At 49.6% G+C, this 22002-nt stretch overlaps 1 protein-coding gene and 1 pseudogene across 1 annotated transcript in view; one reads left to right on the plus strand and one right to left on the minus strand.

Annotated features, from left to right (window-relative positions):
• The window catches only part of LOC139228843 (solute carrier family 25 member 35-like), a 52057-nt gene that overhangs the window by 28808 nt on the left and 1247 nt on the right, over positions 1 to 22002 (minus strand). The window lies entirely within an intron of this gene.
• LOC139229353 (sorting nexin-18-like) lies at positions 3142 to 4898 on the plus strand (annotated as a pseudogene).

Consider the following 22002-nt stretch of genomic DNA (forward strand, 5'->3'; position numbering starts at 1 on the left):
CTTCCCGATGCCTGGTTCGGACAGCGAGGGGAACTTGTTTAGGACCTGGGCACATGAAGTGTCGTCGACGAACAAGAGCGCTCCGACGTCATCCCAGTTCCAGCATATGTTCCCCAGCCAGCTCCTGTTGAGCAGCATGGGGCCATCGCCCGGTACCACCCAGAGTGGTAACTTATGCACCACTCCATTGTAGGAGACTTTTATGGTAGCACTGCCGATTATGGGAATCAGTTCCTTTGTGTAAGTTCTCAGTTTCATGCGAATGGGAGTCAGGACTGGCCTTGAAGCCTTGCTGCACCACAATTTATCGAAAGTCTTTTTTCTCATAATGGACTGGCTCGCGCCCGTGTCCAGCTCCATTGACACCGGGAGTCCATTTAATTCAACCTTCAGTATTATTGGGGGACACTTTGTGGTAAATGTGTGCACCCCATATACCTCTGCCTCCTCGGTCTGAGGCTCTGGTTCATCGTGATCCACCGTGGATCTGTCCTCCTCTGCAACATGGTGGTTTGCAGGATTAGCAGGGTTTGTAGCTCGTCTGCACATACATTGGAGATGTCCCATTGTTGCACAGCCCTTGCAAACGTATCCTTTGAAGCGGCATGAATGGAAATGATGATCACCTCCGCAGCGCCAACAAGGTGTTAATGGCCTTGCATTCACACCCTTGATGGTGGATTCTGAGACAACTGCGGACGTGCAGCTGCAGGCATGTGAGGCCTGCCCTGTACATTACGATTCAAAAACAACATTACTTTGTTCACAATACTTGTAGCAGCACTTGTGTGCTGAGAGATTTGTTTGGTATTGTCACTGGTGGCAATGAACGCCTGGGCTATCGCTATGGCTTTACTCAAGATTGGGGTCTCTACAGTCCAAAGTTTGCGAAGTATTACATCATGGCCAACGCCAAGTACAAAGAAGTCCCTGAGCATGTGCTCCAAGTGCCCTTCAAATTTGCAATGTCCTGCAAGGCGTCTTAGCTCGGCAATGTAGCTCGCCACTTCCTGGCCTTCAGACCTCTTGCACGTGTAGAACCGGTACCGCGCCATCAGAACGCTTTCCTTCGGGATTAGATGCTCCTGGACCAGTGTACACAAATCATCAACGATTTCCCTGTGGGTTTCACTGGAGCAAGCAGATTTTTCATGAGGCCATACGTTGGTACCTCGCAAACAGCGAGGAGAATCGGCCTTCGTTTGGCAGCGTTCGCTTCTCCTTCCAGCTCGTTGGCTATGAAGTATTGGTCGAGTCGCCCCACGAAGGTTTCCCAATCATCTCCCTCGGAAAATTTCTCCAGGATGCCCACTGTTCTCTGCATCGTTGCGGTGGAGTTCGTCATCTGTATCTCGTCACCAGTTATTATGTATTGAATAAAGAGTCTGACCAGATATTGTGAGCTCAAAGTAGTCCTTTATTACAGGTCTCCAGAGTGCCTCTCCAGCCTATGAGGCCTCCTTATGTACAGGTGCTCCCAAGGAATTGTGGGATCCCTTGGTACTCCAGGGGATGAGCCCTCTGGTGGTAAAACAAGATATTTACAGGTTTACATATATAACAGTATTTATATAGCGCCTTTAACGTAGTGAAACGTCCCAAGACGCTTCGCAGGAGTATTATGCAATAAAAAATTTAACACCGAGTCGCATAAGTGGAAATTAGCACAGGTAAGATGTATGTTTTAAGGAGTGTCTTGAAGGAGGAAAGAGAGGTAAAAAGGTGGTTTAGGTAGGGAGCTCCAGAACTTGGGGCCTAGGCAACAGAAGGCATGGTCACCAATGGGTGAGCAATTATAATCAGGGATGCTCAGGAGGACAGAATTAGAGGAGTGCAGGCATCTGGGGGGGTTGTTGGACTGGAGGAGATTACAGTGATAGGGAGGGGCAAGGCCATTGAGAGATTTGAAAATAAGGATGAGAATTTTGAAATGTCATGCCCTCCCCATCTAAATTATAATGCTATAAACTCCTTGCACATTTACATTTCTGAATGTAAAGTTCATCAGTGTCCTGTTAAAAGGACTTGCATGAGATTTTGCTCGCGCTGTCCGATATAACGCACATTGATGTGATTGGTGATGTGAAAACGTTTATCTTCCCTTCAGCTGAAAGGTAACCCACAGAACCAGCAACATGCCCGTTGAATACTTCACTGCATGAGAGCTCCCTGCTCTTCCTGGAGTGGCATTAGACTCGATGCCTCCTGTTGGAAATATTGGCACCGTTTCAGGTGTAACCCTCCACCGCCCACCTTCTCACTGCACCGCTGCGGAGTGTTTCAGCGCTTTTTTTCCCGGCCCCTTTGCTATTTTCTGGCCTGTTGGCATTGGAATATCGCTGAGTCACTGCCTGGTGTGCAGCATTTCTGCCATCGGGACCCCTGGCAGTAACTGGGACTGGGGCTTTAGTCCGGGTCCACTCGCAGGCCCAGCTGCTGTACTCGGTGAATGAAGCTCGGCTTGATCGTCATTCCAGGCCCTTGGACAAGGCTGGCATGGCAGCTCCTTCCCACCTCTGCGAATCCATTCCCGGGGTCCCTGGGGCCTCTCGGGATTCTCAGTCAGTCCGAGACCCCGCTAATCCGGCCAAGTATCCATTTCCAGAGCTGCCTCGGCCCCGGTGCCCGCACCGGTGATCGCTTACCAGTGCACCCGGGGCCTGAGGTCAACATCCCCGGGGCGCGAGCTCTCGGCTGTGCCGCTCGAGCGGATGAAGCAAATCAAAATAACGGCCAATAGCGCCCGCGCCCGACCCGCGCCATCGTAGCAACGGCTTCCCATTCACACCTCCCCCCCGCCCCACCCCGACTCCCAGATGTCCGCGGACACCAGTTTGAGAACCACTGCTGTAAGTGTTTTTTTTAAGCCAAGTGACCTCGAAGGCTGTACCTTCCTCGCAGTGGCGTAACTAGAGGATGTGGGCCCCAATGCAAACATAGATTTAAAAAATCACAGGACGACAGGGAAAAGTGCAGCCAGCCAGGGAAGCCCCCGCGCAGCCGCCCCTTGAGTGAGGGGGTCCGGAGGGCCGAAGAGGGAGTTTGGGGTCTGGGGAGCTGGTGTGAGAGGGTGGATTTACGGGGTGGGAGATTACCGCGGAGTCCGGGAGCGGAGCTGAGCCGGCTGCGGATGGCGGGTCGATGGCGCTCCAGGCTCGGCCTCTGTAGGATTTCCAGAGCGAGAATGTGGGCGAGATCTCGGTGCGGGAGGACGAGGTGCTGACCGTGTAAAGCGAGCACGACATCGAGGGCTGGCTGGAGGGGGCCAACAGCCGCGGCCAGAGGGGCCTCTTCCTGGCCTCGTACATGCAGCTCCTGCGGGCTGGGAGCGGGAGCGACGCTGTGCCCGGTGCCGGTGCTGCCGAGCCTCCCGCTATGCCAATGTGCCATCTGGCGGCTACGACAGCCCGGCTCAGCCTCAGCCCCCCAGCGGTTTCCCCCTGCCGGCCTGCCCCGCCGCCAGCACCTTTTGTCCCCCGCGCCTTTCCCAAACAGGCGGCAGTGGCGGCGGCCTCGGGGGGCTGGTTCTGGCGGGGCTGCAGCACCAGGCATCGGGCAACGACGACGACTCGATGGTGGCGGACAAGCGCTGTCCGGGGGTGGCGAGAGCGGGTGAGGCGGTGGCAGCGGGTTCTCGGATTTCGACGGAACGGGCCGCTAGCCGGAATGTCCGGGGGGTCGGTGTCCTCTTCCTCCTTGGCCGCCGCCTCCTCCTCCAAGAGCACGGCCTCAGTCAGCGGGAATCTCAACCGCTTCTCCACCTTCATCAAGTCGGGCGGCGAGGCGTTCATCCTGGGCAAGGCGGCCGGCTTCGCCAAGGCCGGCGACAAGATCTGCGTGGCGGGCGGCCTGCATGGCCCCGAGTGGCAGGAGAACTCTTACCTGTTTGCCTGCTCCATCAACGAGCCCACCAAGCAGACCGAGTTCGAGGGCATCCAGAGCTACATCTCGTACCACCTGGTGCCCAGCCACAGCCAGTGCCCGGTCAACCGGTGCTACAAGCACTTCGACAGGCTGTACGGCCGGCTGGTGGAGAAGTTCCCCATCATCTTGGTGCCCCACATCCCCGAGAAGCAAGTCACCGGCCACTTCGAGGAGCACTTCCATCGCCAAGCGGAAGAAAGGGCTGACCCTGTGGATGCACCACATGACGAGCCGCCCGGCGCTGGCCTGCTGCGACGCCTTCTAGCACTTCCTCACCAGCAACGACGAGGAGGCTTGGAAGCAGGGCAAGAGGAAAGCTGAGAAGGACGACATGGTGGGGGGCAAATTCTGCCTGACGCTCAGCACCCTGCAGAGCCCCCTCGACCTGCAGGAGATGGAGAGTAGGGTCGACAGGTTCAAAACTTTCACCAAGAGGATGGACGAAAGCGTTTTCCAGCTGAGCCACACCGCCAACAAGTTCGCGAGGAAGCAGGTGGTGGGCCCCCCTTCAGGCGAGGGCCTCAGTGCCACTGCATTGGCTGCACTGGCAGAGTTACGCCACTGCTTCCTCGTATTAACCCAGGAAGGTACAGCAACTCTTGAACTATCGGGGAGTCAAGGGTTATGGGGAACAGGCAGGAAAGTGGAGTTGAGGCCAAGATCAGAGCAGCCATTACTGAACGGCGGAGAAGGCTTGAGGGGCCATATGGCCAATCCTGCTCCTATTTCTTATGTTCTTAACTACACCTCATAGGCTTAAAGGGATGCATTAAGTTGCACACCGCAGCACTTTATCAGCAGATTAATAGTTTGTGCAAACACATTTTTTTAAAGTTCAAATCTGTGTTATATTAAAAACCTGTGTCATATTTTACCCAGTTTTCTCCTCTCCTGAAGGCACTGATTCTTGCTGCGACACATGTCTGAGTGCCTGCCACTCCCAGCATCTCAATCCGGTCATTCTTCATATGTAAACCCAGCCAGTGATTGCTATCATGCAGTTATCCAGCTGAGGGCATCACAGCTGAGCCTGATCCTGGCCTCCCCTCATACATGTACTTTTCAGCAGGGGTAGTTGGATAGCGATCAGAAGCAGGAACCCTGGCTGATTTCCTGCTCCCCAACCCAGGGCACTGAACCCAATTATTAGGGCCCCTACTGCCATTCCAGGGCAGATGGTCTATCTCAGTACACTCTGTAACTTCCCTAGTCTGTACGACTGAGTACTACACTAGTGGAATCTACGGCGCGGCCTCGGACAACGTGGATCACTTTCCACACCTCGGGAGCCTACTATCAGCAAGGGCAGACATTGACGATGAGGTTCAACACCAGTGCAGCAGTGCAGCCTTCGGTCGTCTGAGGAAGAGAGTGTTCGAAGGCCAGGACCTCAAATCTGGCACCAAGCTTAGGGTCTACAAGGCTGTAATGATATCCGCCCTCCAATATGGCTGAGGGACGTGGACCATATACAGTAAACACCTCAAATCGCTGGAGAAATACCACCAACGCTGTTTCCACAAGATCCTACAAATCCTCTGGGAGGATAGACGCACCAACACCAGTGTTCTTCATCAGGCCAGCATCCCCAGCATCGAAGCACTGACCACACTTGACCTGCTCTATTGGGTGGGCCACATTGTTCGCATGCCCGACACAAGACTCCCAAAGCAAGCGTTCTACTTGGAACTCCTACACGGCAAGTGATCCCCAGGTGGGCAGAGGAAACATTTCCAGGACGCCCTCAAAGTCTCCTTGATAAAGTGCAACATCCCCACCGACACCTGGGAGTCCCTGACCAAAGACCGCCCTAAGTGGAGGAAGAGCATCCGGGAGGGCGCTGAGCACCTCGAGTCTCATCGCCGAGAGCATGCAGAAAACAAGCGCAGGTAGCGGAAGGAGCGTGCGGCAAACCAGACTCCCCACCCACCCTTCAACGACTATGTGTTTCACCTGTGACAGAGACTGTAATTCTCGTATTGCACTGTACGGTCACCTGAGAACTCACTTTGAGTTGAAGCACGTCTTCCTCGATTTTGAGGAACTGCCTATGATGATGATGACTACACTAGTTGCAATGCGATTGGCACTTGGCTGTCTTACTTTTTACCAAGTGATCCATTGAGAGAGTTCAGTGTATTTAACTTGAATCTACAGAATTGTAATCCTTTTACCGGCTGAGGTTCTGGAAAATCTATTTGAATCCACAGTAGGAATGTGTGGCGAGCAGGCTAAGGCTCAACAGCTTGGAGTTATTTTTTACCACATATCAAAATTCTGCTCTATTACCGGACCAACAACTCTCCACGTCATCTGACAAGGAATTCCCTAGCCCTATCAGTCAGGTGCCAACACAGAACCAAACAACAAGATTTTGGAGAGATGAAAACAAATATTCTGATCACGTTACAGATGGACTTTGTTATCAGATGTTTTTAACCTTGACACTTGGGGGAAGTAGAAATGGTGTAGGATGAATTTTGCAGCCACGTTTATTTAAATTTATACAGAATTAAGGACTCAGCTTTTTTATTTAGTCAGCCGGGTTTATGACAGATGCATAAATCCATCTCCAATGTTTGAGTCACAAAACCAAAAGACTGAGAATCCTGTTATGTCTTTAGATGTCCTGATAATGACTCTATGAGGCAAAGTATTGCACTTGAACTATAGTGACCTTAGTCCATTTAATATAACTCCAGAGTGAGGATACCACACGGTGGACTCCCTTTTATACCTGGGTACCTGTGGTGTACAGGTGACCCCTGGGCCTCCAGCAGTTGCACCCTTTGGTGCCAGCATAATGTATACAGTGTGAACCTTGTTGATGGTACCTCCGGTAAACAAGTCTCCATCTTATGCAACCGTGCAGTGACTACACAGAGAGTATATCTATAGTGAACATATATCACATCACTACCCCCCCCCCCCCCAAGTCTTTTGTGCCAATACTTTTGCACTATGTGCTCTGGCTTGGCTCTCCCCAGACTTAAGTGCCAATAGCCCTTGCACCTTGGCTGTGCTTTGGCTTGGCTCTCTCCCTGTTAACCCCCAAGTCCTTATTGCCACAACGTTGGGTAGTGGTTACCAGTTGGGATGGTTCGATGATGCATGGGACTTCAGTGGGCTCTGGGTGTGATCCATGTGTATGCTCATGGCTACATACATTCATTTTCCCCCCCCCCACATGTAGATCATGCCGGTGGCTCATCACATTCATATACATTCAAGTCCAGAAAAGGAAATTTGCATTTACATCATTGCATTTGTGGTACAGTTGTGAAGCAAATACAGTGACTGGTGAGATACATTTCTGGTACATCTTTGGGATCAGTGCTGGGGTCAGCACCGGTGCGTGAGGACAAGCTAGTTCCAGAGCTGCTGGATGGTGTCCAGGCAGCCTGGTGGCAGCGCGTTGCCCGGTACTGGCAGTGGGAACCCGGTTGGCTCGAGTTGCCTCTCTCGGGGCCTTTGCCGTTGCTCCTAGCGTTGGGCAGGTTCACAGATGCCTGTGACTTCCCTGTCCTCCTTGCGTCCTGGGTCACTGCTGCTCCCAGAGGAGCAGTCGTCTAGCAGTGCACAGGGAACTGCTAACTCGCTTGCCTGGCCGTTATTTGGTTTGGGATCCTGGCTGGTCCCAGTCCCAATTGGCAGAACCGCTGTGGGTGATCACTCGTTCCCGGCCGTAGCCTTGACGACGATGGGGTCTGGGGGCTGCGCCTTAGTGCAATTTGCTCTTTCAGGCTAGTAGTGCCATTGGGTGCCTGAGAGGTGAAGCCGATCAGGGGCAGGGTATCGATACATAGAAACATAGAAAATAGGTGCAGGAGTAGGCCATTCGGCCCTTCTAGCCTGCACCACCATTCAATGAGTTCATGGCTGAACATGTAACTTCAGTACCCCATTCCTGCTTTCTTGCCATACCCCTTGATCCCCCTAGTAGTAAGGACTACATCTAACTCCTTTTTGAATATATTTAGTGAATTGGCCTCAACAACTTTCTGTGGTAGAGAATTCCACAGGTTCACCACTCTCTGGGTGAAGAAGTTTCTCCTCATCTCGGTCCTAAATGGCTTACCCCTTATCCTTAGACTGTGACCCCTGGTTCTGGACTTCCCCAACATTGGGAACATTCTTCCTGCATCTAACCTGTCTAAACCCATCAGAATTTTAAACGTTTCTATAAGGTCCCCTCTCATTCTTCTGAACTCCAGTGAATATAAGCCCAGTTGATTTAGTCTTTCTTGAAAGGTCAGTCCCGCCATCCCGGGAATCAGTCTGGTGAACCTTCGCTGCACTCCCTCAATAGCAAGAATGTCCTTCCTCAGGTTAGGAGACCAAAACTGTACACAATACTCCAGGTGTGGCCTCACCAAGGCCCTGTACAACTGTAGCAACACCTCCCTGCCCCTGTACTCAAATCCCCTCGCTATGAAGGCCAACATGCCATTTGCTTTCTTAACCGCCTGCTGTACCTGCATGCCAACCTTCAATGACTGATGTACCATGACACCCAGGTCTCGTTGCACCTCCCCTTTTCCTAATCTGTCACCATTCAGATAATAGTCTGTCTCTCTGTTTTTACCACCAAAGTGGACAACCTCACATTTATCCACATTATACTTCATCTGCCATGCATTTGCCCACTCACCTAACCTATCCAAGTCGCTCTGCAGCCTCATAGCATCCTCCTCGCAGCTCACACTGCCACCTAACTTAGTGTCATCCGCAATTTGGAGATACTACATTTAATCCCCTCGTCTAAATCATTAATATACAGTGTAAACAGCTGGGGCCCCAGCACAGAACCTTGCGGTACCCCACTACTCACCGCCTGCCATTCTGGAAAGTACCCATTTACTCCTACTCTTTGCTTCCTGTCTGACAACCATTTCTCAATCCATGTCAGCACACTACCCCCAATCCCATGTGCTTTAACTTTGCACATTAATCTCTTGTGTGGAACCTTGTCGAAAGCCTTCTGAAAGTCCAAATATACCACATCAAATGGTTCTCCCTTGTCCACTCTACTGGAAACATCCTCAAAAAATTCCAGAAGATTTATCAAGCAAGATTTCCCTTTCACAAATCCATGCTGACTTGGACCTATCATGTCACCTCTTTCCAAATGCGCTGCTATGACATCCTTAATAATTGATTCCATCATCTTACCCACTACCGATGTCAGGCTGACCGGTCTATAATTCCCTGCTTTCTCTCTCCCTCCTTTTTTAAAAAGTGGGGTTACATTGGCTACCCTCCACTCGATAGGAACTGATCCAGAGTCAATGGAATGTTGAAAAATGACTCTCAATGCATCCGCTATTTCCAAGGCCACCTCCTTAAGTACTCTGGGATGCAGTCAATCAGGCCCTGGAGATTTATCGGCCTTCAATCCCATCAATTTCCCCAACACAATTTCCCGACTAATAAGGATTTCCCTCAGTTCCTTCTCCTTACTAGACCCTCTGACCCTTCTTATATCCGGAATATTGTTAGTGTCCTCCTTAGTGAATACCGAAACAAAGTACTTGTTCAATTGGTCCGCCATTTCTTTGTTCCCCGTTATGACTTCCCCTGATTCTGACTGACATTTGTCTTTACTAACCTTTTTCTCTTTACATATCTATCGAAACTTTTGCAATCCGTCTTAATGTTCCCTGCAAGCTTCTTCTCGTACTCCATTTTCCCTATCCTAATCAAACCCTTAGTCCTCCTCTGCTGAGTTCTAAATTTCTCCCAGTCTCCGGGTTCGCTGCTATTTCTGGCCAATTTGTATGCCACTTCCTTGGCTTTAATACTACCAACACCGTTGCCCTCCTGAGATTGCTTGCTCTGCAGCTTGTCTATTTTAGCTGCTGTGGCCACACTCCGTGGTGCATCACCCTAGTCCCAGGAGCGCAGACTACAGCATCGGCTAGCCCGCTGGACCTGTGTGCTTCAGATGGGTGTTTGCCCGCTACATAATCAGAATACAGTTGAAATCCTGCATCGCACAACGTTTCATTGCTTATTGTAGATAAACTGTAGCTCCGATCGCAATCGCCCGACTTTTCTTTGCTTATTACATGTATAAAACTCTGATCATCAATTACAAGCTTTACATTTAGCTCACAGTTGTTATTACTTTGAGTGAGAATGTGTGATTGTCCCTTTCAGTGTGGTGGATTGCTGGCCTCCTTTAAGAAAGCCTTGCTATCTTTACCCCACTCCTCTTCTTCGTTTGGTATCACGGGTTGCTCCATCAGCGCTGCACCTCGTGGTCTGGCCGCCTCCATCTTTTCCTTCAGCGCTTCACCTCGTGGTTTGGGCGGCATCTTTCTTCCATCCACGATGTCGACTGCTGTGATCCTCTTCTCCCCTAGTTCTGCCACCGAAGCCGTGAAGTCGCCTTTGGATCCTATTTTCTTCCTCCGGAGTCCTGCTACTGGAGCCTGGAAGGTGCGTTCATGTCGTCTCAGCTGGATCATCTCCACACAGTCGTGCTGAGCGGTCGGTGCCTCGGGTGCTGTGCTGATCTGCTCTCTGGTGCCGGATCCAACCTCAGGTGGGGGCTTGCTTTGCCTCTGAGCACAGGGGACGTCGATCACTGGAGGGATGAAATCTTCCCAGCTCCAATGGAGCTTCTCCATCCACCTTCTTCTGAGTAGTGTTGGTCCATCACCTGCAACAATCCACAGTGGTAACTTGTGCACCGCGCCATCATGGAGTACCTTAACATTTGCACTACCAATGACTGGGATAAGTCCATTGTTGTAGGTGCGCAGCTTTGCCTGAACCGGGACCAACTTGGGTCGTTCAGTTTGATTGTCCCATAGCCTCTCAAAGTCTTCTTGATTCATTACTGACTGGCTCGCTCCCGTGTCCACCTCCATGAAGACTGGAGCGCCGTTTATCTCGACTTCCATTCTCAACGGGGAACATTCTGTGGTGCAGGTGAACATCCCGTACACCTCATCGTGGGACTGAGCTGCCTCTCTAACCACTTCTTCATAATCCGCGCTGGATTCATGGCCCTCTGCAGACTCTTCATCAACACAGTGAGTCCTATTTCTTTTACACATTCGCTGGAGGTGGCCCTTTGTGCTGCACCCTTTGCACACATAGTCCTTAAAACGGCACTGGTGAGCCTGGTGATTTCCTCCGCAACGCCAGCATGGTGCTAACCGATTAGCCCCCCTCGGCGGACTCAGAGTTAAGGGACTCGGGGGGCCTGTTCTCTCTCCCCTGAGGAGATTCAAGTTCTACAGTCCAGCATCTAAAAGGCACCAGTCTGTGTACAGTACTTGCCGGGTTTGAGTCCTGAGAATGAGTCATCCGCCTAGAGCCGCAGGTCGAGGTCATGAATGCCTGGCCCATGGTGATGGCCCTCTGCAGTGTGACTGTGGTATCCGCAGATAGTAGCCTGTGAAGGGGGCCCTCGTGGCTGATTCCGATGACAAAGATATCCCGCATCGCTTCGGTGAGGTGTTCGCTGAAATCACACGGTGCTGCCAGCCTCCTGAAGGTCTGCAGCTTTTTTCACAATTTCCTGGCCTTCGGGCCCTCGGTGGGTGTAAAACCGGTCTCTGGCTGTGAGGATGCTCCCTTTCGGTTGAGTTGCTCTTGGATCAGCGTTACAAGCTCTTTGTACGTCTTGGTCGTTGCCTTCGCTGATGCCAGCAAGTCCCTGACAAGGCCATAGACAGTGGGCCCACAATTGGTGAGCAGGATAACTCTGCGCTTATCAGCCAATGTGGCCGGATCATCGCCTGCCAGGTCATTTGCTGTGAAGAAATGGTCGAGCCTCTCCACAAAGGCGTCCCAATCATCCCCATCGGTGAATTGCTGCAACGTACCAAAGTTAGCCATTTTCACATGAAAGTCCGTAATCTCGTCGCCAATTGTTATGTCTATAGATGCTCTGATAATGACTCCACGAGGCAAAGTATTGTACTTTAACTGTAGTGACCTTAGTCCATTTAATATAACTCCAGAGTGAGGATACCACATGGTGGACTCCCTTTTATACCTGGGTACCTGTGGTGTACAGGTGACCTCTGGGCCTCAACCAGTTGCACCCTCTGGTGGTGCCAGCATAGTGTATACAGTGTGAACCTTGTTGATGGTACCTCCGGTAAGCAAGTCTCCATCTTATGCAACTATACAGTGACTACACAGAGAGTATATCTATAGTCTGCATATATAACAAAACCCACACAGACAGAGCTTGCGTTTGGCTGATATGGAGTGCAACTTTTACCCCTATTGGAAAATTCCCTTCTACCTAAGCCCAGAGTGCTCAGGGCCAGGTTGACAAAAGTCAAAGCCTAGGGACCCCCAAATGTGTGCAGCAGTGCTGGACTTAAACCAGATAAAATTGCATTGTCTTCCAGTACCGAGCACCGGTAAGTTTCCACTTCTTGTCTATCTGATTCCTGTTATATCATTGGAGGATTACTAGGAACTGAGTAGGAAGAATCCTAGACCCCAGAGACAGGTTCTGTCAATCAGCCAGGCTGGTTGTCTGTCAGCAGTGATCAGGAGTTACGTGGACCTGCCTAATTTGAAGAATAATGCGCTGTGCCAATATCCTGGCTATCATTCCGCTCTCATCTAACACCACCCAAAAACAGATTAACTGGTTGATTATCTCATAGTTTGTAGGCTCTTACTATGCACAAGATGCCTGCCATGTTACCTACTTAGTAACAGAGACTGCACTTTAAAAGCATTCAAAGATTATGAAGCGCTTTGGGAGATGTGATGTGGTGCAATATAAATACAAGTCTATTAACTATAGGTTTATTTGTGCATAGTGTAAATAGCACAAATGGACCCAGTTCCATTCTCTTTGTCGATGTAAAGGTCACAGAACAAAGTGTTGTAGCATTTACAAAGGATACAAAGGAAGCAAAGGTAGAAATAGCAGAATCCTTGATCACAATCTTTCAATCCTCATTGGATACAGGAGTAGTGCCGGAGAACTGGAGGGTTGCTAATGTTATACCTCTATTCAAGAAAGGGGAGAGAGATAAACCAGGAAACTACAGGGTAGTCAGCCTAACATTGGTACTGGGAAAGTTATTGGAAACCATTATCAGGGACAAAATAATCTTCCATTTGGAAAGGCATAGGTTAACCAAGAAGAGCCAGCATGGATTGTTAAAGGTAAATCGTGTCTGACTAACTTTATTGAATTATTTGATGAGGTAACAGAAGATTGATCAAGGTAGTGCAGCAGATATATGTATGTACTTTCGGAAGGCATTCGACAATGTGCCACACAAAAGACTTATTAAGATGGAAGCTCTGGTATTTAGGGGAAAGTGGCAGTATGGATACAAAATTGGCTCAGTGACAGGAAGCAAAGGATGGTGGTGGATGGATGTTTCTCAGACTGGGAGGTGGTGCAATGGTGTTCCCCAAGGGTCAGTTTTTGATCCATTACTCTTTGCAATTTTTATAAACGACCTAGGTTCGGGTGTTGGGAGCAGCATTATAAAGTTTGCAGATGATATGGAACTTGGCAAAGTAGTAGATCATGATAAACATAGAAACATAGAAAATAAGTGCAGGAGTAGGCCCTTCGAGCCTGCACCACCATTCAATAAGATAATGGCTAAACATTCACCTCAGTACCCCTTTCCTGCTTTCTCTCCATACCCCTTGATCTCTTTAGCCGTAAGGGCCATATCTAACTCCCTCTTGAATATATCCAATGAACTGGCATCAACAACTTTCTGCGGTAGGGAATTCCACAGGTTAACAACTCTCAGTGAAGAAGTTTCTCCTCATCTCAATCCTAAATGGCTTATCCCTTATCCTTAGACTGTGTCCCCTGGTTCTGGACTTCCCCAACATTGGGAACATTCTTCCTGCATCTAACCTGTCCAGTCCTGTCAGAATTTTTTATGTTTCTATGAGATCCCCTCTCATCCTTCTAAATTCCAGTGAATACAGGCCCAGTCGATCCAGTCTCTCCTCATATATCAGTTCTGCCAACCGGGAATCAGTCTGGCGAACCTTCGCTGCACTCCCTCAATAGCAAGAACGTCCTTCCTCAGATTAGGAGACCAAAACTGAACACAATATTCCAGGTGAGGCCTCACCAAGGCCCTGCACAACTCCAGTAAGACCTCCTTGCTCCAATACTCAAATTCCCTAGCTATGAAGGCCAACATACCATTTGCCTTTTTCACCGCCTGCTGTACCTGCATGCCAACTTTCAATGACTGATGTACCATGACACCCAGGTCTCGTTGCAACTCCCCTTTTCCTAATCTGCCGCCATTCAGATAATCTGCCTTTGTGTTTTTGCCACCAAAGTGGATAACCTCACATTTATCCACATTATACTGCATCTGCTATGCATTTGCCCACTCACTTAACCCGTTCACGTTACCCTGCAGCCTCTTAGTGTCCTCCTCACAGCTCACACCGCGACCCAGCTTAGTGTCATCTGCAAACTTGGAGATATTACACTCAATTCCTTCATCTAAATCATTAATGTAAATTGTAAATAGCTAGGGTCCCTGCACTGAGCCCTGCGGCACCCCACTAGTCACTGCCTGCCATTCTGAAAAGGACCAGTTTACCACGACTCTCTGTTTCCTGTCTGCCAACCAGTTCTCTATCCACGTCAGTACATTACCCCCAATACCATGTGCTTTAATTTTGCACACCAATCTCTTATGTGGGACCTTGTCAAAAGCCTTTTGACAGTCCAAACAGACACATCCACTGGTTCTTCCTTGTCCACTCTACTAGTTACATCCTCAAAAAATTCTAGAAGATTTGTCAAACATGATTTCCCTTTCATAAATCCATGCTGACTTGGACCAATCCTGTCACTGCTTTCCAAATGCGCTGCTATTTCATCTTTAATAATTGATTCCAACATTTTCCCCACTACTGATGTCAGGCTAACCGGTCTATAATTACCCGTTTTCTCTCTCCCTCCTTTTTTAAAAAGTGGTGTTACATTAGCTACCCTCCAGTCCATAGGAACTGATCCAGAGTCGATAGACTGTTGGAAAATGATCACCAATGCATCCACTATTTCTAGGGCCACTTCCTTATGTACTCTGGGATGCAGACTATCAGGCCCCGGGGATTTATCAGCCTTCAATCCCATCAATTTCCCTAACACAATTTCCCGCTAATAAGGATTTCCTTCAGCTCCTCCTTCTCACTAGACCCTCGGTCCCCTAGTATTTCCGGAAGGTTATTTGTGTCTTCCTTCGTGAAGATAGAACCAAGTATTTGTTCAACTGGTCTGCCAATCTTTGTTCCCCATTATAAATTCACCTGAATCTGTCTGCAAGGGACCTACGTTTGTCTTCACTAATCTTTTTCTCTTCACATATCTAGAAAGCTTATGCAGTCAATTTTTATGTATCCAGCAAGCTTCCTCTCATACTCTATTTCCCCCCTCCTAATTAAACCCTTTGTCCTCCTCTGCTGAATTCTAAATTTCTCCCAGTCCTCAGGTTTGCTGCTTTTTCTGGACAATTTATATGCCAATTCACTAAATATATTCAAAAGGGAGTTAGATGACGTCCTTACTACTAGGGGATCAAGGGGTATGGCGAGAAAGCAGGAAGTTGCATGTTCAGCCATGAACTCATTGAATGGCGGTGCAGGCTAGAAGGGCCGAATGGCCTACTCCTGCACCTATTTTCTATGTTTCTATAGGCCCAAGTTTCCACACGATAAAAAACGGGCGCCCCTCCGAGCTGGGCGCCTAAAAAAAAAAATCGTGATTCTGGAGCGTTCTGCAGTTCCTTTTCTGCCTGGCGCAGCGCCCAGGGGGGCGGAGCCTACACTCGTGCCGATTTTGTAAGTGGGAGGGGGCGGGTACTATTTGAATTAGTTTTTTTCCTGCCGGCATCGCTGCGCGTGCATGTTGAAGCGTTCGCGCATGCTCAGTGTGAAAAAAACATTGGCACTCGGCCATTTTTGTAGTTCTTTGTAGCTGTTTAATTTTTGAACATTTTTTTAATAAAAGCACATTGCCATCAGCGCATCTCACTGCAGCCTTCTCACTGTCTCCTGCCCCCCCCCCCCGCCGCGGGAAGAACGGGCGCCTCCTCTCCCCCTGCGGGCAGAACGGGCGCCTCCTACCCCCCCCGCAGGAAGAACGGGCGCCTCCTACCACCCCCACGGGAAGAACGGGCGCCTCCTACCCCCCCCGCAGGAAGAACGGGCGCCTCCTACCACCACCCGCGGGAAAGAGCGGGCGCCTCCTCTCCCCTCCCCCCCGCGGGCAGAACGGGCGCCTCCCCCCCCCCCGCGGGAAAGAACGGGCGCCTCCCCCCCCCCCCGCGGGAAAGATCGGGCGCCTCCTCTCCCCTCCCACCCACCCCCCCGCGGGCATAACTGGCACCTCCCCCCTCCCCCGCGGGAAGAACGGGCGCCTCCCCCCCCCGCGGGAAGAACGGGCGCCTCAGGCTGACTGCAGCATTCTCCGTGCCTGAAGCACTTTCACACAAGTAGGAAGATGGTTTATTTAATCTTTTCTTTGCTTATAAATGTTTATTCAGGTTGGATTTATTTGTATAATATTTGTAGAAGTATAAATAAGGATTTATTGTCAAATTTAATGACTTCCCTTCCCCCCCCCCCCCCCCCCCACCCCACCACGTTCCGGACGCCTAATTTGTAACCTGCGCCTGATTTTTTAATGTGTAGAACAGGTTTTTTCAGTTCTACAAAAATCTTCACTTGCTCCATTCTACTTTAGTTTGGAGTACATTTTCACTGTGGAAACTTTGAAATCAGGCGTCAGTGGCCGGACACGCCCCCTTTTGAAGAAAAAATTCTGTTCCAAAGTAGAACTGTTCAACCTGACTAGAACTGCAGAAAAAAAAATGTGGAGAATTGCGATTTCTAAGATAGTCCGTTCTCCACCAGTTGCTCCTAAAAATCAGGCGCAAATCATGTGGAAACTTGGGCCCTATGTTTCTATGCCTCTTCCTTGGATTTAACACTATCCTTAATTTCCCTTGTTAGCCACGATTGAGCCACCTTCCCCGTTTTATTTTTACTCCAGACAGGGATGTACAATTGTTGAAGTTCAACCATGTGATCTTTAAATATTTGCCATTGCCTATCCACCGTCAACCCTTTAAGTATCATTCGCCAGTCTATTCTAGCCAATTCACGTCTCTTACCATCGAAGTTACCTTTCCTTACGTTCAGGATCCTAGTCTCTGAATTAACTGTGTCACTCTCCATCTTAATAAAGAATTCTATCATATTATGGTCACTCTTCCCCAAGGGGCCTCGCAGAACAAGATTGCTAATTAGTCCTTTCTCATTACTCATCACCCAGTCTAGGATGGCCAGCCCTCTAGTTGGTTCCTCGACATATTGGTCTAGAAAACCATCCCTAATACACTCCAGGAAATCCTCCTCCGCTGCATTGCTACCAGTTTGGTTAGCCCAGTCAGTATGTAGATTAAAGTCGCCCATGATAACTGCTATATCTTTATTGCACGCATCCCTAATTTCTTGGTTGATGCTGTCCCCAACCTCACTACTACTGTTTGGTGGTCTGTACACAACTCCCACTAGGGTTTTCTGCCCTTTGGTATTCTGCCGCTCCATCCATACTGATTCCACATCATCGAAGCTAATGTCCTTCCTTACTATTGCGTTAATTTCCTCTTTAACCAGCAACGCTATCCCACCTCCTTTTCCTTTCCGTCTATCCTTCCTGAATGTTGAATACCTCTGGATGTTGAGTTCCCAGTCTTGGTCACCCTGGAGCCATGTCTCCGTAATGCCAATTATATCATATTGGTTAATTGCTGCCCGCGCAGTTAATTCATCCACCTTATTATGAATACTCCTCGCATTGAGGCACAGAGCCTTCAGGCTTGTCTTTTTAACACACTTTACCCCTTTAGAATTTTGCTGTAATGTGGCCCTTTTTGATTTTTGCCTTGGGTTTCTCTGCCCTCCACTTTTACTATTCTTCTTTCTATCTTTTGCTTCTGCCCCCATTCTAATTCCCTCTGTCTCCCTGCATAGGTTCCCATCCCCCTGCCATATTAGTTTAACCCCTTCCCAATAGCACTAGCAAACACTCCCCCTAGGACATTGGTTCCGGTCCTGCCCAGGTGCAGACCGTCCGGTTTGTACTGGTCCGACCTCCCTCAGAAACAGTTCCAATGTCCCAGGAATTTGAATCCCTCCCTTCTGCTCCACTGCTCAAGCCACGTATCCATCTGAGGTATCCTGCGATTCCTACTCTGACTAGCACATGGCACTGGAAGCAATCCTGAGATTACTACCTTTGAGGTCCTACCTTTTAAGGATAGTTGTAGGCTTCAGGATAACTTGGACAGGATGGTGAAATAGGCAGAAGCATGGCAGATGGAGTTCAATGTGGAGAAGTGTGATGTGATGCATTTTGAGCGGACTAACATGGAAAGACAACACAATATAAATCGCACGATTTTGAAAAGTGTAGATGAGCAAAGAGACCTTGGTGTCCACATAAACAAATCCTTAAAGGTGGCAGGGCAAGTTGATAAGGTGGTTAAAAAAGCATCTGGAGTACTTGGGTTTATAAATAGAGAAATAGACTATAAAAGCAATGAGATCATGCCAGATCTTTATAAATCACTGGTTAGGCCTCAGTTGGTGTATTGTGGACAATTCTGGGCACCACACTTCAGGAAAGATGTAAAGGCCTTAGAAACGGTTATGAGGAGAGGTTGGAAAAGTTAGGTCTGTTCTCCTTGGAACAGAAAAGGTTAAGAGGTGACCAAATAGAGGTTTTCAAGATGATGAGAGGTTTTGATAGAGTAGATAGAGAAAAATTATTCCCTCTGGTGAGTGGGTCAATAACTAGAGGTTATGGATTCAAAATCATTGGAAAAAGAGGAGAGATGAGGAGATTTTTTTTCACTCAGAGTGTTATCGGTTTCTGGAATGCTCCACCTGAAAAGGTGGTGGAAGCTGATTTCATAAATAATTTTAAAAGGGAGTTGGACAGACACTATAAGATGAGGAACTTAAAGGTTACAGACAAAAAGCGAGGAGGTGGGACTAAGCATGACTGCTCTTTCAAAGAGCCAGCATGACAGGCTGAATGGCCTCCTTCTGTGCTGTAAGTTTCTATGAGTTTATGATAAATGCTGCAAATTCTTGTATAACTTGTTGTTCAGTCCCATCAGTAAGTGTGTGTGTAAGGACCAGCTCAACTTTGTCAGAGACAGTTCTCTATGGCAATGTTAAATGGAGGCACCTTGTGTGTACAGTGACAGAGGCGAGTGTGGAGATCTGCTGGGGCCACTGTAGTGATATAATAAAAATTTTCATGATGATTTCCACTGGTCAGTATTTCGAGCAAAATCGTTAATGCAGAACATGAAATGATGACCCACACATAGTGACCACAGCAAATTTCTCCCAAGAGCGATAAACTAACCCCTGCTACCGTGGCCCCTCACACCAACAGCTCCTACTGGGAATCCTTACACTGACCCCTGCTACTGGGACTCCTTACACTGACCCCTGCTCCTGGGACTCCTTACACTGACCCCTCCTACTGGGCCTCCTTACACTGACCCCTGCTACTGGGACTCCTTACACTGACCCCTCCTATTGGGACTCCTTACACTGACCCTTGCTACTGGGACTCCTTACACTGACCTTTACTACTGGGACTCCTTACACTGACCCTTGCTACTGGGACTCCTTACACTGACCTTTACTACTGGGACTCCTTACACCGACCCCTTGCTACTGGGACTCCTTACACCGACCCTTGCTACTGGGACTCCTTACACCGACCCCTTGCTACTGGGACTCCTTACACCGACCCTTGCTACTGGGACTCCTTACACCGACCCCTTGCTACTGGGACTCCTTACACCGACCCCTTGCTACTGGGACTCCTTACACCGAACCCCTGCTACTGGTACTCCTTACACCGACCCTTGCTACTGGGACTCCTTACACCGACCCCTTGCTACTGGGACTCCTTACACCGACCCTTGCTACTGGGACTCCTTACATCGACCTCTTGCTACTGGGACTCCGTACACCGACCCTTGCTACTGGGACTCCTTACACTGACCCCTTGCTACTGGGACTCCTTATACGGACCCCTTGCTACTGGGACACCTTACACCGACCCCTGCTACTGGGACTCTTTACACTGACCTCTCCTACTGGGACTCCTTACACTGACCCTTGCTCCTGGGACTCCTTACACCGACCCCTGCTAGTGGGACTCCTTACACTGACCCCTGCTACTGGGACTCCTTACACTGACCCGTGCTACTGGGCCTCTTTACACTGAGCCCTGCTACTGGGACTCCTTACACTGAGCCCTGCTACTGGGACTCCTTACACTGAGCCCTGCTACTGGGACTCCTTACACTGAGCCCTGCTACTGGGACTCCTTACACTGACCCCTGCTACTGGGACTCCTTACACTGACCCGTGCTACTGGGCCTCTTTACACTGACGCCTGCTACTGGGACTCCTTACACTGACCCCTGCTACTGGGACTCCTTACACTGACCCCTACTACTGGACTCCTTACACTGACCCCTGCTACTGGGACTCCTTACACCGACCCTTGCTACTGGGACTCCTTACACTGACCTCTCCAACTGGGACTCCTTACACTGACCCCTGCTACTGGGACTCCTTACACTGACCCCTGCTACTGGGACTCCTTATACTGACCCCTGCCACTGGGACTCCTTGCACTGGCCCCTCCTACTGGGCCTCCTTACACTGACCCCTGCTACTGGGACTCGTTACACTGAGCCCTGCTACTGGGACTCCTTACACTGAGCCCTGCTACTGGGACTCCTTACACTGACCCCTGCTACTGGGACTCCTTACACTGACCCCTGCTACTGGGCCTCTTTACACTGACGCCTGCTACTGGGACTCCTTACACTGACTCCTGCTACTGGGACTCCTTACACTGACTCCTGCTACTGGGACTCCTTACACTGACCCCTGCTACTGGGACTCCTTACACTGAGCCCTGCTACTGGGACTCCTTACACTGACCCCTACTACTGGGACTCCTTACACTGACCCCTACTACTGGACTCCTTACACTGACCCCTGCTACTGGGACTCCTTACACCGACCCTTGCTACTGGGACTCCTTACACTGACCTCTCCAACTGGGACTCCTTACACTGACCCCTGCTACTGGGACTCCTTACACTGACCCCTGCTACTGGGACTCCTTACATCGACCTCTGTTACCGTGGCCCCTGGCACTGAAAGCTTCTACTTGGGGGGGTCCTCGGTCCTCACATTGATTGTTGCTCACACCAATCGCTGCTACTTGGGACCACTGCACCGACCATTGCTACTGGGGCTGTCGGGTTCTATATAATTGAACAAAAGGAGCCAAACTAATAAAAATAAAAGAAGGTGATTCATGAAAATCCCGTCCCTCAGTCCTCCCTCCTCCTACATTCTTCAGACTTTTAAAAAAGCTTTGGCTTACTTCATCTGTCCTACTCAACAACTTAAATCTCATCACTGTTCATTGGTATTTGACATGTGATCACAAGAGTCAGATTAGATTTAAAACTCCCTGATTGAATTGTGTCACTAACTGCCCCTGCTAACCCTGAACCCCAAGGTAACGAGCAAAACAGCAGATGGGACAGGGTATGAGAATTGGGAACTCACTAGGAGGGGTGACCAATGGTGTGGTTAAAGAGTTAGGTGTTGAGGCTTTTGGAAGTGGGGAGAGATGGGGCAGCGAGGAGGGCGGTTTAGTGAGAAAGCTCCAGAATGCTTGCCATGAGATGGCCGATGGCTCTGGATGAAATGGAGAACTTGGGCTGGGGGAGACTGTTTGCTCTGATGGCATGGAGGGATTTGTAAAGTTTTGAAATCAATATATTGGAGGATGGTGAGGACGAGGTGTTGGAGTGGGACTTTGCTGGTCAGTTGGAATTTTTGGGAGGGATTTAATATTTTCCTTTCAGAGACCACTGAAACGAGGCATGAAGTAGTTTTGCTTTGCAAGTGCTCACGAACCCTTATAAAGTCATTACAAATTAAACAGCAGAGCAGCGGGCACAATTCACGTTGCTGCTA

This window comes from Pristiophorus japonicus, chromosome 18, assembly GCF_044704955.1.
Source record: "Pristiophorus japonicus isolate sPriJap1 chromosome 18, sPriJap1.hap1, whole genome shotgun sequence".
NCBI lineage: Eukaryota > Metazoa > Chordata > Chondrichthyes > Pristiophoridae > Pristiophorus > Pristiophorus japonicus.